The 11,580-nt window shown below is 40.8% G+C and overlaps 1 non-coding gene across 1 annotated transcript; it reads right to left on the bottom strand.

Moving 5' to 3' along the window:
• Positions 1-9,429: 9,429 nt before the first annotated feature.
• Positions 9,430-9,501, bottom strand: Trnal-caa (transfer RNA leucine (anticodon CAA)). Its single transcript has one exon. It is a non-coding gene; the product is annotated as a tRNA-Leu (tRNA).
• Positions 9,502-11,580: the final 2,079 nt, after the last annotated feature.

The following is an 11,580-nucleotide window of genomic DNA, read 5'->3' as shown; positions in this document are numbered from 1 at the left end:
CCACCCCCACACACACTTCCCCTTTCCAACACACTCACAAAGACACACACAGACACTTCCCCCTTTCCCCTCCCTTTTCAACACACACAAACACACAGACAGACACACAGACGGACTCCTCCACACAGACAGACAAAAGGCGAGCTCCAGCCCTGCCTCTGCCGGTGACAAAGAGCTAAATGGAAGTCCCGAAGGCCGGTGCTCCCAAGGCAAAATTTACAAGACTAAAATACCATCATTTGCATTCCCATAGGCGAGGGAGGGAAGGAGGGAGGGAACGGAGGGAAGGAAGAGAGGAGGGAGGGAAGGGAGGCGAAGAATGGAATAGGGGACAGAGAGAGAGATAGGAGAAGAGGGATAAGGGAACGAGGGAGGAAAGGAGGGAGGCTAGGAATGGAAGAAGGGAGAGAGAAATAGAAGGGAGAAATGGGAACGAGAGAGGGAGGGAGAGAGGGAGTAAGGGAGGAAAGGTTGGTTAGGAAAGGGAGAGAAAAGTGAAAAGGAACGCGATAACGAGGGTTGAAAAGAAAGAGAGAGAGAGAGAGAGAGAGAGAGAGAGAGAGAGAGAGAGAGAGAGAGAGAGAGAGAGAGAGAGAGAGAGAGAGAGAGAGAGAGAGAGAGAGAGAGAGAGAGAGAGAGAGAGAGAGAGAGAGAGACGTTGGAACACACACACACACACACACACACACACACACACACACACACGACACACACACACAGAGAGGAGGGATGAAAGGAAAAGTACAAATGGGGAGGTGAGGTTTAGACGAAGAGGAGGAGGAGGAGGAGGAGGAGGAGGAGGAGTTGGAGCAGGAGGAGGAAATGGAGGTACAAAGAGGAGGAAGGACGGCAGGGGACAAGGAGGGAAGGAGAATAAACAAAGGCGTAGGGAAGGAAAGGGGAAAAAAGGAAAGAAGGAAAGGGAAGGGAGGGAAACGAAAGGAAAGTAAGGGACGGAGAGGGAAGGAAAAGGAAAGGAAAGGAAAATACTGGAAAAGAGAGGAAGGGAAAGGGAAGAAATGGAAAGTAAGGGAAGAGAAAGAAAACAAAGTAAGGAAAGAGAGGAAAAGAAAAGTAAGGGAAGAGAAGGGAACGGAAAGAAAGCAAAGGGAAAGGAAGCGAAATGAAGGAAAAAAGCGGTAAAGAAAAATGAAGAAAAATATGGAAAAAGAAAAAAGGAAAGAAAAGGAGAGAAGGAAAGGAAGAAGAGAGAGGGAATGACTAAGGAAAGAAAAATGGAGAGGAAAGAGAAGAAAATGAAGGAAGGGAAGAAAATATGGAAAAAAAAGAAAGGAAAGAAAAGGAGAGAGAAGGAAAGGAAGAGGAGAGAAGGAATGATTAAGGAAAGAAAAATGGAGAGGAAAGAGAAGAAAATGAAGGAAGGGAAGAGAAGAAAATATGGAAAAAAAAGAAAGGGAAGAAAAGGAGAGAGAAGGAAAGGAAGAAGAGAGAAGGAATGATTAAGGAAAGAAAAATGGAGAGGAAAGAGAAGAAAATGGAGGAAAGCAAGAGAAGAAACGTGAAAAAAAAAAAACGGAATGCCAGGAGTATGAGACCAGAGACAAGCTGAAGGGTAAAAAAAAGGGAATGTTTACAAAAGGGAACAGACAAAAAAACAGAAGAGGAAGCGTGCGTAAAAATAAAAGAACAAACAAAAACAAACAGAAAAATAAACAAAGGTATTCGTGTCACTGCATCATCAACCCCTGCAGTGAATGATGATGATGATGATGATGATGATGATAGTGAAAAAAGTGATAATAGTAAAAATAATAATGACATATACTACTACTACTACTACAACTCTTTCATCTACTATTGTTACTATTACAACTATTACTATTACTACCAAACCTCCTCCTCCTCCTCCTCCTCCTCCTACTACTACTACTACTACTACTACTACTACTACTACTACTACTACTACTACTACTACTACTACTGCCACTACTACCACTACCACCACCACCACTACAACTACTACTACTACTACTACTACTACTACTAATTCACACACGATTGGCTACACTGATTAAATACACAAAATAATACGCCAAATACAGTGAAGTCAGCGCAGGCCCTTGTTGCAGTGTTACCATAATGGGCGCGGGTGATGCATCGCGCGTCATTACGTGGTGGCGGTGTTGGATTATAACGGCGTACTTTGTGTTTTATTAATGGTTATTGTGATAACAAATAAAAAAAAAAACTAATTTTTGTGGGGGTGGAGGGACGGTGGGTGGGTGACGGGGTGGAAAGGTGAGGCAATACTATGGTGAGTGAATTTTTGGAGCTCATTCGTTTACCTGTTGATTAATTACGCACACAGACGGACAGGTAAAAAGACAGACAGGAAGAAAGACAGTTAAATAGAAACACAGACAGAGATAGAATAAAAACAACAACAACACATACGTAGATAAATAAGCACCCAATCACACACACAAAAAACAACACAGACAGACAGACGGACAGGTATAGATAAAAAGACAGACAGTTATATAAGCAAACAGATGGAGATTGACAGACAGGCATACACATTAAAAAAGATTGATAAATTAACACACAAACAAACAAAAAATAAAAATCTGTGTTCATTTCAATCATCTCTCTCACCATAAATAGACAAACACAAACACGGATCGATAGATAAATAGATAAACAAACACACAAATAAACAAAGAGAAATTGTAGCCTTATCCATATCAGTCATCATCATCATCTCTCTCTCTCTCTCTCTCTCTCTCTCTCACAGCATACAACGACCTACACACATACACATATACATAGATTCATAGATATACAAATAGACACGCACACAAATAAACAAGCAAGATACACAGCCTTATCCACATCAATCATTCTCTCTCTCTCTCTCTCTCTCTCTCTCTCTCTCTCTCCATTATCGTTTCATCGCGGACTCTACCTTTGACTTTTATGCCGGCGTTCGGATGGTGCCGGTTGGTCGGGCGGCTCCGTACGTGTTTATATCCGGACCGGGGCGGGTAAAGGGAGGGTTTTATTCGCCTGTTTTATCACTGGTTTCGTTGCTCTTAAATAATATGGAGGCACAGAGGGAGGGAGGGGGAGGGGAGGTTAAGAGAGAGGTAGAGAGAGGTAGAGAGGGTGAGATAGAGGTAAAAAGGGTGAGATAGAGAGTTAGATAGGTAAAAAGAGAATTAAGAGGTTGAGAAAAAACAAATACAAGGCAGTCAGACATAGAAAGAGAGGAAAGTGAAATGGACCAAAGAAAAAAAAAGGAATAAAAAGAGATGAGAAAAAAAATAGTAGGAAAAAAATAAGATACTGATAAAAAAGGAAAGAAAATGAAGAATGAAGAGGAATTAACAAGAGGAAAAAGGTCATGGAGAAGGAGTAAGAAACAGAGGAACAAAAGAAGGAAAATGGCAAGAGGAAAACGAGGAGGAATAAAAGGAGACTGTACATACGAGGAAAAGAGAAGAAAATATGATAAGAGGAAAACTAGGAGGGAAAAAAACTGGAAACAAGATGAAAATATAAAGTTTACCTCCCTATTTTCCTTCACTTCATCCATTTCTCCGTGAACCAATAAATACGGTCGAGTTTTGAGGTGATCCAGTCTAGCCTCGTATCCCCTAAAAGGCTAAACTAAAGAAAACGTGACGCGGGCTGATCCGGGCTCGTCTGTGGGTCTCGTAAAGCCGGGGAGCCAATCAGCGAAAAGCTCTGGATGTAAACAAGGGTAAAGGCCGCTCGTGATTGGTTCTTTTTATGATGCCCGTAGGAGTGGTGATGGTGGTGGTGGTGGTGATGGTGGTGGTGGTGATGCTGGTGGTGGTGGTTGTAGTGGTGGTGGTGATGATGGTGGTGATAACTTTGTCCGTATATGTTTGTTTGTCTCTGTATATCTGTTTATCTGTCTTTCTGTCTGTCTTTTTTTCTGTGTCTGTCTTTTTCTCGCTAATGTCGTTTTGTCTCTCCGTATATCTGTTTGTCTGTTTTTATGTGTCTTTGTCTTTTTCTCGCTAATATCCTTTTCAATATTTCATTTTAGAACGGAAGAAAATATTTGAAGGATGAGTGATACCTGTGTGTGTGTGTGTGTGTGTGTGTGTGCAAATTGTCACCACTAGAGTTAAATGTGAAGCTTTGATGGAAAGGACAAACATTACCGTCCCCCCCTTCTCTCTCTCTCTCTCTCTCTCTCTCTCTCTCTCTCTCTCTCTCTCTCTCCCCTCCGGCCACCCACATGTGACTCCCGCGGGGCAATCTACCTTCAAATCTACTTCAATTTTGCTCGACAGATTTCAATTTTCCACTGAACGAAAATATCTGACACAGCCGAGAGAGAGAGAGAGAGAGAGAGAGAGAGAGAGAGTAATATAACGAATGGGGAATTAAGGGGAACATGTGACTGGGAGTGAGAGAATGGGAAAGGAGGGAGAGAGAGAGAGAGAGAAAGAGGGAGAGAGAGGGAGAAAGAGGGAGATAGAAGGGGGGTGGGGAGAGTATGGGGTGACGTTAAGGGGTGTGAAACGAAGAATTGTGGGAAGGACTGAAGTTGTGGTGAAGAATTACCCCGCTAGACTGTGGATGAGGGAGAGAGAAAGAGAGAGAGAGAGAGAAAGGGAGAGAGTGTGAGAGAGAGGGAGGGATGCTATAGTTTTACAAAGGAATGTGTCGGATTAAGCCTCTCTCTCTCTCTCTCTCTCTCTCTCTCTCTCTCTCTCTCTGACTGTCTGTCTGTCTGTCTGTTTGTCTCTCTCTTTCGTTTGTGTGTGTGTGTGTGTGTGTGTGTGTGTGTGTGTGTGTGTGTGTGTGTGTGTGTGTGTGTGTGTGTATATACCTTCAAAAAATCAATTAATAGAACCAAATAAAACTAAAATAAAAAAAGGAAAACGGATAATATGAGTTTGCAATATAAAATCCACCTCTAAAAAAGCAAAAAACAAAAACAAGACAATGAAAATAAGAGTTAGTAATAAAAAAAAATCTACCGTTCTAAAAAAAAAAAAGAGTGAAAATAAAAGTTCGTAACAGAAAAAACAACAACTTCCCCCTTCTAAAAAAAACATGAGACAAAATACAAACCAAAAAAACAAGACAATGAAAATAAAAGGGAAAATACAAGAGCAGTCTTTCGGGTAATAATTATAAGAACAAGAAGCAGCGTGTAATTGAAAACTTTGGACACGAAATCGTCACGTACACAGACAACACACACATAAAAAAAAACTTTCAATGTAACTTTAATTTCTTCCTGCTGTGGACTCGAGGCTTAAAGTACTACAGTTAAAGATCCTGCTCCCCTTCCCCCCTTTCTTAAATCCCATCTTCTATTCTCTCTCTCTCTCTCTCTCTCTCTTAAATCTCTTCCTCTATTCTCTATCTACCTTCTCTTTCTCTCCTTCCTCCCCCTATCTTAAATCTCTTCTATTCCTTTCCTACCTCCCCTTTCGCTTCTCCTCCCTTCTCCTTAAATCCCTTCTTCTATTATCTCTTTACTTGCTCATTTTTTCCTTACTCCTTAAAGTCCTTCTTCTATTTCTTATCCTTATCTCTTCATTCTCTCCCTCTCCTCCCTTCTTAAATTCCTTCTTCTATTTTCTCTTCCCCTCCTCCACTTTCTCTTTCCTCCATTCTTAAATCCGTTCTTCTATTCTCTCTCCTTACCTTTTTTTTCCCTCTCCTCCTCCTCCTCCTCCTCCCCTCTTCTTAAATCCCGTATGTTCTCTCCCCATATATTCTTTGTTTTCCCTTTCCCCTTTTATGGATTGCCCTCCGTTTTCTGTTTTCACCCTCCACCTCTTCCTCTTCCTCTTCTAAAATCCTCTTCTTTGTGTCTCTTCTCTACTCTCCTCAGCTTACCCTTTCTCGCCCTTCCCTTTTATATTTCCCCTTCGTTCTCCATTTCTTTTCGCCCTCCATCTTTTTTTTCCTTCATTTTCTGATATCCTCTTTTTCCTGTCTCCCTTCAACTCTCCTTCCCTTATTGTTTTTTCTCTTTCCCTCCTCCTCCCTTTCCCTATCCTTTTCCTTTCTCTTCGTCCTTACCCTCTTTCTATCCTTATTCTTTATTTCTATTTTCTTCGTAGTTTTCCTTCCCTTCCCTCTCCTTTTCTCCTTCCATCTTCCTCCCCATCTTTTTTTTTCTCGTTCTATTCCTTTTTACCTCGAAATTCTTCCATCTCGAGAAATTCAGCTCTTGATGTCTTCATTTTCGTCCTCTGACATGTTTCTTCTTTCTTGTTGCTTTCGTTTCCTTTATTTCCTTTTATTTATTTTCTTTTTCTTTGTCTGCTGTATACATCATCGTTTTGCCTCCATCCTTTTCTCCTACTTCACATTCTTTTTTATCCACATCTGATATTTCTGCTTCCCTTCCTTTTCCTTCTCTTCCCTTTCTTTTCTTACCCTTTCTTCCCTTGTCTTCCCTACTTTTCCTCGTTCCAATTATTTTCTCTCTTTCCTCTTGAACTCTCTCTTGCAATTCCTCTCTTTCTTTTCCTGAACCCATTTTTTCATTTCTCGCCTCTCAAGTCTTTTCTTTTTTATAATCCTTTTCCTCCTCTTACTTCTACTTCCTTTTCTTCTCCTTTGCCTTCTACTTAATCACATCTACTTTTCCCCCTTCTGCTCCTCTTCTTCCTTCTACTACTTAACCACGCCTCCTCCTCTTCCTCCTCCTCTGCCTTCTACTTAATCACATCTACTTTTCTCCCTTCTGCTCCTCTTCTTCCTTCTACTACTTAACCATGCCTCCTCCTCTTCCTCCTCCTCCTCTGCCTTCTACTTAATCATATCTCCTACTTTTCTCCCTTCTGCTCCTCTTCTTCCTTCTACTACTTAACCACGCCTCCTCCTCTTCCTCCTCCTCTGCCTTCTACTTAATCATATCTCCTACTTTTTTCCCTTCTGCTCCTCTTCTTCCTTCTACTACTTAACCATGCCTCCTCCTCCTCCTCCTCCTCCTCCTCCTCCTCCTCGGCATCTCTTCGCACGCTAAACTTCTTCCCAGCAGGATAAAAATACGGAGGAAAACTTCACATCCAAACTATCATCCGGAAAATTCTGGAGAAGATTTTTCCATTTAACTCTTCCGCCGTATACGCCACTACCCCTTCCTTCGTGCCTCTCTTCCTCTTCCTCTTCCTCTTGCTTATTGTGCTTTGGCCTGTTCTTTTTTTTTTTACCTCTCCTTTATATTTTTCTTGTTATTTCTTGTTTTTATCTTTTTGTCCTCTGCTCTCTTCTTCTTCTTCTTCTTCTCTTTTTGTATTTCTTGTTATTACCAACTTTCCCTTCATTTCTTTTTCTTTTTCCTTCCTTTTATACTTTTTGTTCTTCTATTTCCATACATTATTTTTTCTTTCTGTGTTTTCTTACTTACTTTTTTTCTACTTTTTCTTTGTCTTTTGTCTAATATTTTCTTTTTTGTATTTTTAGTCTTTCCTCCTTATCATTTCTTCTTTTTTTCTCTCCTTCTCTTCTCTTTCTTTCACTTTTCTTCCCTTCCTTTTATCTCTCCCCGATTTCTGATATTTTTGTCTTATATTTTCAGCCTTTCTGCCTTTTTTCTTTATCTTTTCTTCATCTTCTTCATGTCCAATCCTTGTGACGGTTCCTTATTTCCTCTTGTCTTCATCTGTCTTCTTTTTTTCCCTCTTCTCACCTCCTCCATTTTCCTCCCTGACGTTTCTGTTCCCTTTCCTCTCCAATCTTTTTTCTTTTCTTGGCTGTGTTTTCTTGTGGTTCTTCTTCTCCCTCCTTCCTTTATATTTCTTTTTCCTCGAGTTCTTTTATTTTTCTTGCTTTTTAATATTTTTCTTTCCTTTCTCTCGACTTATTTCCTTTTAACTCCTTTATATCTTCCTCTATATCTATCTTTTCCATATTATTTTCTTTTTTTTCTTTTTCTTTTTACTTACTTTTTTTTTCTCTTCCGACATATACTCTTTTCTTTCCTCTCCTTGCAATCTTCGTAGCTTACATTCTTTCCTCTTTACTTTTTCTCCTCCTTTCTTTATCTTCCGCCTCAACATCAAGGACTCCTCCCTTTTTCTTCACCTTTTCCAAGTCCACTCTAGCTTCCTTAATTCTTCGTCCTCTTCTTCCTTTTCCCTTTTTTCTATTTTCCTTTTCCCTCTTCTTCCTCAACCTTTCCTTCGATTCTTTTCACCATTTTAAAAAGTCGTTTTATCCTCTCCCTCCCCTTTTCTATCTCCCTTTTACTCTTCTTCCTTAACCCTTTCCCCCTTTCTACCCTTTCCTACAATTTGATCTTTTGTTTCTCACCTCCTTCCTTTGGTAAGTCATTCTCTTCTCTCTCCCATTCCTCCTCTGCTTCTGTCTCTTTTCACCCTCTTTCGTTCCTTTCTTTTTCCCTTTTCCTGCTTTCTTCCCTTCCTTCCCTTTCCCTTATTTCCCGACGCTCCCTTCCCCTCCTTTCTCCTTTTCTTTTCTTTCATTCCTGTCCCTTTTCCTCCCTTTTACCTTTTCTTCGCTTCCCTCCGCTTCTCTCACTCCCTAACGTCCCTTTCCCCTCCTCCTCCTCCTCCTCCCCCTCCTTCGGGCGTCTTAATGATACAAGTTTTGGGTCGTATTGTTAAACCCGGCCACAACTTTTTGGATACTTGTGAAGGCCTAGACGCGGCGTGCGAATGCGTGTGTTGACGGCCTTCCCGAAACTCTCCTTCTCCTTTGTTTTTAATTATCGTACTTCCTTTTTCTTTTTATGGATTATTTTTTGTTTTTCTTTCTAAACTATTGTATAACTTTTACTCTTGTTGTCCTTCTTACATTACGGTATTGTTTTCTTTTTTACTAATTATTTTTTTTTTGTGGAATTATTGTACAACTTTTCTTCATGTTTTCTTGCTTTACTTTATACTGTTTCGTTCCTTCTTCCCATTTATTTAATTGTTAAGAATCTTTACAATCTCACTTTTTTTTTATTTCCTTTTAAAATTGTTGTATTACTGATCTTCCTTTCGTATTTATTTATCAACCCTTACTTTTCAAAATTAAAGTACAATACTATCTTTTTTGATTATCAGATACATATCCATTTTTTTTTTCCCAATTATATTAATCAATGTTTCTTGAAATTATGGAGGAACTCTTTCATCTCTGCAAATTTACGACAAACTGTTTTTAATTTTCTTTTTCTTGTCTTCGTGGAGCCATTAAGTGCAAGGATCATTGTGACAGACACCGTGATTAATTAGTGTGGCACTATTCTTTTCACCCATGTACAAAGTTGGAAAGTTTCGTTTAGTCGGCGCAACATCTGTGGTCATATGTCGGAGAGAGACAGAAGGGGAAGGAATTATAGGAGAAGGGAACAGATCCGAGGAGACGGGACACAACCCCCGATTAATACCTGGTACCTATTCACTGCTGGGTGGACAGGGGCGTAGGGTATCGGAAAAGCCGCCCAAATTTTTCCACTCCTCCCGGGAATCGAACCCGGGCTCTCTCGGTTTTGAGCCGAGTGTGCTAACCACTGCACCACGAAGCCCCTCACCCATGTACAAAAAATGAAATAAATAAATACATACGATAATAAAACAGCTGCACTTCATCATTATAGTCAACAAATTCCCGCCACACGACAGAACAGTGCAGCCAAGACCGGGGAACAACTCTCGCCGTGACTCAAGTTTAGGCTCAGAATCCCTTGTCAGGTGGAGAAGCTATACAGTTACTGCGCCGCCCTTACTCTCCTCTCCCTCCTCGCGTGTCGGCAAGGCAAGTGTACGAGGAAGAAACTTTCGGATGTGGCAACGCGTAACTCATCCCAAGAAGTTCGCGAGGGACCCAATTAAGTCTCTCTCTCTCTCTCTCTCTCTCTCTCTCTCTCTCTCTCTCTCTCTCTCTCTCTCTGTATGTCTAATTGTTTTCTCTCTCAAAATACAAAAAAAAAAACGTTTGTCTGTTCTACTTTTTTCTTTGTTTCTTTCTCACCATTTTTATCTTTTTATTATTTTATTGAACTCCTACAATTCGAAAAAGGATGAAAATATAAAATAGTTTTTTTTCTTGCTTCCGTTTCCCAATTTTTATCTTCATCTTTTTTCCCTCCATCCGTCTCTCCTCTCCCTTTCCCTCTCTTCCCTTCTCATCGTCCTACACTGCGAAAAAGAGAGAGAAAAAAAGTACCAAATATTTCCATGCAATACGCGACTCTTCATATTTATTTACCATTTTTAATTCGCGATACTCCGAACGATATAACTTTTACTAACGCGTAGAGTGTCGGATACATGAACTGCCGTTGTGTGGGGCAGACAAATACACAACGGGAGTATCTGTTTCCTGTTCCTCGCCTCCCTTCGTTTCATTCCTGTTCCGTTCCTGTATTTCAGATATTTATTCTTTTTTATGTGCACTATTTTATTTGTCTATTTGTTTATCGGTCTTTCTCTCTTTCTGACTATTATTCTTTATGTCTGTCTTCCTATCTTTCTTTCTGTATATTTGTATTGTCTTCCTATTTCTTTGCCTTTTATTTGTATGTCTATGTCTTCTGTCTGTCTATCTTTCTGTCTATATGTATCGTCTTCCATTTTCTTTGTCTTTTATTCGTATGTCTATGTCTGTCTTTCTCTCATTTCATATCTTTTTTACTTGTCCTTATTCATTACTTTTATTATTTGCATTTTACATTATACACATTCATACTATTACTCTACTTCTTCTCCTCATCTTCCTTCTCCTCGTTCTCCTTCTTTTCGTTTTCCATTAGCACTTCTTTCTTCTTTTCCATTGCTCAGTAACCTTCTTTTTCCTCTCCTCTTCCTCCTCCTCTTTCAACTCCTTCTCTGATAACTGTTCGTCTTCGTCCTTTTTATCTTTTTTTTTTAATTTTTCTTTTTTTTTGCTCCGTAACTTTCTCGTTTTCCTCCTCTCTCTCTACTCCTCTCCTGCACTTATCTTACTCCTTCTCCTCCTCATCCTCGTCCTCGTACTTCTCCTCCCTCTACTCTCTTCTTCCTCGCCTTTCCTCTCCTCCTCCTCCTCCTCCTCCTCCTGCCCAACAATTCATCACTCCAGTCCTCACCACTCAATTGCACACCACTTCTTCCATCCCCTCGTGGCCGCGCCTGGCACTCACCGCACGGGTTGTTGGCACTCACTCAGGAGGACCGGCGGTGGTGGTGATGGTGGTGGAGAGGTGGAAAAGATGGTGATGTGATTGTGAAGGTGGTGATGATGGCGATGTGTGTGTGGAGATTGCCGAGAGAGAGAGAGAGAGAGAGAGAGAGAGAGAGAGAGAGAGAGAGAGAGAGAGAGAGAGAGAGAGAGAGAGAGAGAGAGAGTCATGTCAATATTGGTCGACATGAAATAAATAACTCGCTCGGAAAACAAATACTGTCAGGCTTATCTCATGCACGAAACACACACACACACACACACACACACACACACACAGATCCCACCTTCCATTCCAGTACATGTTTATCGTCCCCATCTCCATCTTCGCACACACACACACACACACACACACACACACACACACACACACACACACACACACACACACACACACACAGCCTTTTTATCGCCCCCATTCCCATCTTCACACACACACACACA

Source organism: Eriocheir sinensis, chromosome 25, assembly GCF_024679095.1.
Source record: "Eriocheir sinensis breed Jianghai 21 chromosome 25, ASM2467909v1, whole genome shotgun sequence".
In the NCBI taxonomy this organism is placed as follows: Eukaryota; Metazoa; Arthropoda; class Malacostraca; order Decapoda; family Varunidae; genus Eriocheir; species Eriocheir sinensis.
Note: the sequence above shows the minus strand (reverse complement) of the source record. Positions and strands in the feature narration are given on the sequence as shown.